Raw genomic sequence first — 6,434 nt, 5'->3', positions numbered from 1 at the left:
TATCGTCACTCCCATCTTACTATTGTCAGACAGGAAAATGGACCGAAGCGTGCATTGAGTGACGAGCGTTGGTCTGCAGAGAAGTAAATTAGTCGGCAAGAGAATCAGCCGAGTATGGAGTAAGGACTGGAGCGAAGAAAAATGGAGCAGAGCGCGGATTGCTCTCTCTCTCTCTCTCTCTCTCTCTCTCTCTCTCTCTCCTGATTTCTCCCTTCCCCACTTTTTAATGGCTGTTTTCCTATGGTATACTGACTGCTAATCAACACGTTTTTGCTATTCCTCTATTCTTGAGTAAATATTTCTGCAAAATAATAATATAGTCTATAATTTCTAGCTTTAACATTCGCGTTATTAATATTAGTACTATTGCACTCCCCCTCTTTTCTTGTTCCTATAGGGGGCGCTTTCTTGCTAAACCCGGTTGTGGGTATGCGCCCATGTCTGGGACATCCATCATTCAGTGCTGAAGACACGCAGACCAGAAAGAAGCGTCGATCGTAACAAGGACACCTTCGTCACGCTGCAAACAGCGACTCGTGGCGGGCATTGGCACATGCATCGATATATTCGCTTCATTATGTCACATTTCCGCGATCGGGAACGTTTTGAATATATATTGCATATGAGTGATTGGCTTTAATTGTGTGTGAAAGGACTTTCCATTTACGTCATTTCGAACAACTATTTCCATCGTTAGCGTTACGTTTGCATACCATTTGTTCGAATATCTGCGCAATAAAAGAGCTTCGCTTAACATCAATTCCCACAGTGGAGTTGGATCCGCTGTGTGTTATTTATTTCTCTATTTTTCTTTCTCTTCAAATTATTCTTTTCCGATGTATTACATTTCCGGTGACGGGTTTGTGCGCTCTTCGCGTCATGGGAATGCAGGCATTACTTGTGTTGCTGGCTATTTGTGCACTGCAGGCGGTACTTGTACCATGCTAGGGGAGGTCTGTGACAAGTGTTGCCATTTTAGCAATTTTGTCGATAGATTTAACAATTTTCTTGTCTGTTTAGCGACAAATGTTTTTATTTTGTGACCGGCAAGCTTTTCTAACGACATGACAGAACATTTGGCGACATTTTAGCGACTTCGAAGACAGGAAAGTTTCTTCAAAAATGGCTTTCTAGGTTGTACGTTATTAATAAAAAAACTACAAGTAGGCGGCCTAAATTGGCTGTACGGCGCGTGCTCTCTGTGACCATGATGGAACGACTGTTGTCTTCACGTTATCAGTGTTCATATTGTGCTTCTTGTGCTTTACAGCGTGGTGAGCTTAACAAAGATCACGATGTGCTCCCCAAATCCATGTTTTTGTTGTTGTTTGCAAAATCGATTCGAATTAGCTTTGACCCTGCATGGTTTGCAGCTTTACTAAACACGTTCGACTGGTCAACGCTCGCAACCGTACCAGCATATTATCTTCAAAAACTAATTTCATCAAAGTGTATGGTGAGGTATAGAACGCAGCAAGTGCCTGTATAATCAGGCAGATCGACAGTAGAAACGTGTACATATCGGAGCGACTGCTCTCATTCACGTTAATCTGAATGCACCGCTTCCGTTTCTCAAGGCTCTCGGACGAATCAATAAAACAGGAAGCTTTCAGGTGGATGAAGGGGCGGAGGTGCAGTATTTGACCTACTTCAAATGCACGCAATTGCCATCGCTATGTTTCCAATACACGACCAAGCGCATGTCACTGAATTTTGTTCTGTCCTGAGCACCAAGTAGTACAAAATTCGCAGGGATCATTTCGCCCGAGTGGCTTGATTTTAATGCTAAAAAAACCACACACACACACACACACACACACACACACACACACACACACACACACACACACACACACACACACACACACACACACACACACACACACACACACACACACACACACACACACACACACACACACACACACACACACACACACACACACACACACACACACACACACACACACACACACACACACACACACACACACACACACACACACACACACACACACACACACACACACACACACACACACACACACACACACACACACACACACACACACACACACACACACACACACACACACACACACACACACACACACACACACACACACACACACACACACACACACACACACACACACGCACGCACGCACGCACGCATACACACACACGCACGCGCACGCACGCACGCACGCACGCACACACATACACACACGCACGCACGCACGCACGCACACACACACACATTACCTATGTTTTTTTTTATTCTCCTGGATTTGTACTCTCACAGTCTCAGGGTCACTGTAACACTGTCCGTGAGTACGCCTTTCACTGGCGTGAAGAGTGGCCTCACTGAGAATAAGAGCGCGCGGGTTAAATTTGGGGCTGTTCTCACGGCGTACTATAAGGCGCAATATTTTTCACGCACTATCGTCCCCGCCTGATGTTCACACTGAATTTGTTTGCAGTACGAAACTTGGTGAGGGGCCATTTAAGATAGTGATACCGTTTTCTGTGTCAAACACTAACAAAATTCTGTTTTGATGGCGTTCCCCAAGTACAGCGAATGTTGGCAGCGCTAAGGAGCTGTAAATGGGCTTTGCATACATCTGAATGAGCAAAAAATCTCTTCCTAAATGTCGGTGCGCAGGTTTCTCTTTAACGTATAAAAATTTCGTGGCTGGGTCTCCTATCAGTTTTTTGTCAAAAGCTGCAATGGAACTCTACTCGTTCCTGTTGCTGTCCCGGAATGCGATAGGATACGAAACAAAATTCGAGAGAGCCGTAATGAAAGCAGTTGTGTAACAGCCTCTGCCTTGTGCTCACCTCCGCTCAGTCAGTCTTGCACGTGCGCGACACGGTAAATGAACCGAAAAGAAATGGAAGGGGATCTCACGTTATCTGGAGTGCTGTACGCAATGCGCATCATGCCAGTAGTCTATTTTGTTTAGTTTGCTACTATAGCACATGCACTGACCTAGTGATCCTTACACGAGTACGGGTCTTTTCAATGACTCGATGTAAAGGTCGCTCACATTGTAATTACTGCACCAACATCTTACACGCCCTGAAACTCTGTATACGACGCTCTGTGTAGGCAGTACGGCAGATTGAGCAACGCAGCGAGTAAGGACGGCTTTTAAGCGGCGCTCGTGCTCGCAGAGCAACCGAGGTGGAGTTAAATGGTAATGGGGACGAAGTATATACCAACCTTACAAAAGTCGTGCCAACTCTCAGCCCCGAACAACGCTCGTATTTGATAGTTTCGCCACTGACTCATTCACTGACAAAATGCTAACAGCAACGAACAAAAACTGCAAGGGAAGGAGCCTCGTTCTACCGTTTTGTAGTCCTACTGCTTGTCTCAACGAACTGACTCGTAAGTGAGCGGCACGCTGGAAACAACTTATAAAGCGCGCAAGTCAATATAACACAAACATTTATTTGACAGAGATAAAAAAAATAAGAGAGGCAGTAGCAGATCTCACGCTACAGATTGACATCCACTAAAGAAAGGTTTGTCTGCTGGAACGCTACAACACTACAGACAAAGCAGGAGAGACTTCCCCCCACCACATCATTCTCTAACAGAAAAGATGCCTTCGCAGGGGCGCCAGCTACAAACTACTAAATTCCCCGGCTCTTTTACCTTCCCCTCTTCCACCCCACACAAAATCCCTCATACTAGCCCTACTGTGTAGCAGATACCACTGCATCTTTGAATACCCACATTCTACGGGCTACTCCCCTATTCCTTCACCCTCGCCTTCCTCCTGGGAGATTGCGCTGACCAGCTCGGACCTGCAGAAGCAGCGACGGTTGATCCAGTGAGCACGCGGAGCGGCACAAGCCAATTGAGCCCTGAACTAAGGTCTCCAACCTACGAGGAAGACACCCGACCTCATTAAGACCCCACCGGTCGGACGCACGTTCGTATTACTCCCGAGATATCGTCGTTTCTGCTCCGAATTTTTCGGGAATACGCCCACCGCTGACGCCTACATGGCGGACGCGGAATCTGTTCCAGGTCTTCCCGCCGCTGATACCAGCCTGGAAGACAAGTCATCACAAGAGATTGCGCCATTACCGATCTCCGACCCCTGCTCCGTCCTCAGCACCATAAACATGGCACCGTAAGCACCGTAAAACGTCTTTGAGGTAGGATCGAGTTCTCATTCATCTGCAGCTGTTAAAAGACCGAAGGCAGGGGTAAGTGCCTCCCGTGCCTCCCGGACAGCTCAAATTAACATTCGACAGGCAAACAAACATATCCATCTGCATGACCATGACCAGGCAGCCTGTGCAAGTCGCTGCAATAATGACAGGACTCGTCACGGTACACTCCCCTCTAACGATTGGGCCAGTGTTACGCAACGACAGACGCTGCGTTAGACAAGCGTCGGTAGCAGGTGACAAAACGCGACCACAACATTTTGATGTATTCGCCATTCTCATTGGCCGAGGCGCTGGTAGCTAGCTACCTCCAAGCTCCACGGGGCTTTTGATACAGAATTGTAGAGCGTCATGTGCCTTTTATTGCAACAACCATTATATGGACACTCCTGGCGCATTTCTACAATTGGCGTCGCCGTCGCCGTGAGGCTTCCATATAAAATCCGAGGGCGATAAAACCGTCGTCGCGCGCCGTATGCTGTATGTGCGAGTGAAAGCGTGTGAAGAGGACGGCGCAATGAATGATGAGTCCCGCTGCCTTGGAAACTATCTTTCTTTTTATATAGGAGCCTTATGCTCACCAAAGCGATTAAAGAAAAATTCCTGGAGTGGAAACGATGTCCCGAAGGTGAAGCCGCACAAGAGGGGCACGATAAATCTATAGATAAACTACAAAAAATTGTGAAAAAGCGCTTTTCGCACATTTCCCACGAGTTAATCAACCTACTTGGTTAATCATAGCTTATTTTGTCAGACAAATACTTATCTACATGTATCTCTGTATTACTGGTTTTAGTGTGAAATCTGAATATCCTGGTATATTGTGTGGGAGGAAGTTCATCAATATTCAGGAGAAATTGTTATTTTCCTTGGGAACAACCAGCTTTTATTTTCTAGTTAGCCTAGCATTATAGTAACAGAGCCAAATCTCTTAATCTAAGTGGAGATCACTCGACAAGGCTCTATTTCAGGCGAAGGAGGGGGCCAGCATTGGCTTCACCTTTCCTGGTAAGGGAGGAAGAGAGGTGGCTATGGGAGCTTCCACTCCAGCAGTTTTTCTTTAACCTCCTGGATCCTAGCTATAGTGAAGCAGAAAACGGAAGCGAGAAGCGTTTTCGACCGAATAAGCGTAGACTTTGGGCTAGCTGCTTTATATTTACTAATCAGGAAAGCTGTTGTGCTTTTACAAGAACCTTCGGTTCAGTGCCTTCATTTCAATTTCTTAAGGAAAGCGTCAAGTTTGCGTCACGTTACGTCACGCCTCAAAGAAAATGATGTAATGTCCTGAATAGAGCCCCTGCCTCCTACCACTATCACGCGCGGCAAACGCGCACACTCTGCAGCACCTGTTGCGGACATGTCGGAAGACAGACGGCGCCACGAACTCCTTCGAGAAACTCGGGTTTCTATTGGGTTGCGTGCGCTCGTAACGGATGTGACGTGCAGCGATCCGTACACCGCGAGCCACGGGAATTCAGGCTGAAATCGTATTCTGTGAGTAATTCGGCGACACAAAAGGGCCTGCTATTCGCAGCAACCTTAATGTGCTGCCTCTTGTTCTGTCTGTGCATGTCGAGCCTTCTCGTTGAACAAGCCCTTACTGAAGGAAAACGGAATCAGATACAACATGAAATGCGTACGTTTTTGCGGCCAAACAGCTCCCCCTTCCCCCCATAAATGAGCTGTTTCCCTTTTCTTCCCTGACGGCTGCGGTGGCACAGGGAGAACGCCCACCTAAGCGGTGCCTGCTTCGTTTTTCAGGAAAAGGCTGCGTCCCCGTCATCACGAGCTGGCGCAGTTTCGCGTCATATCTCATCTGCTCTTCCGCTGTCATGGTCCCGCTGGCGTGACTACAAACAGAGAATTGTGGTGACTGTGTCGCTTGAGAAAGGCGGCCTGTGCTCCTGAATTGTACTTGATTCTTTTTTTTTTTTTTTGAGGCTGTTACTTTACGTTTCCGAGAAAGGTCGCGGAAACGCGCGTGTGTTCTTTTCCTCTCTCCGTTATTGTCTGTGTTTACGCGACACAAGCTTCTTATTCGCTGTGCCTCAATAGCAAAACGCCATTAGAAAATTGAATGAGCACCCAGAGCTCACAGATAGCCTAAAGACATAGGAAGTTTGTCGGTCTTTGTCGACTCGCCCTCTCGGGTAAATGAGATGAGTGTATCTCAGAAGTAACGTCAGTCATGCAAGTCCAAACAACAGTAGAGAGAGAGAAATAACTTTTATTTGAACAGTCGGCAG

The sequence above is a fragment of the Dermacentor variabilis genome, unplaced genomic scaffold, assembly GCF_050947875.1.
Source record: "Dermacentor variabilis isolate Ectoservices unplaced genomic scaffold, ASM5094787v1 scaffold_12, whole genome shotgun sequence".
Classification (NCBI taxonomy): Eukaryota; Metazoa; Arthropoda; class Arachnida; order Ixodida; family Ixodidae; genus Dermacentor; species Dermacentor variabilis.
This window is presented reverse-complemented; position numbering follows the sequence as displayed.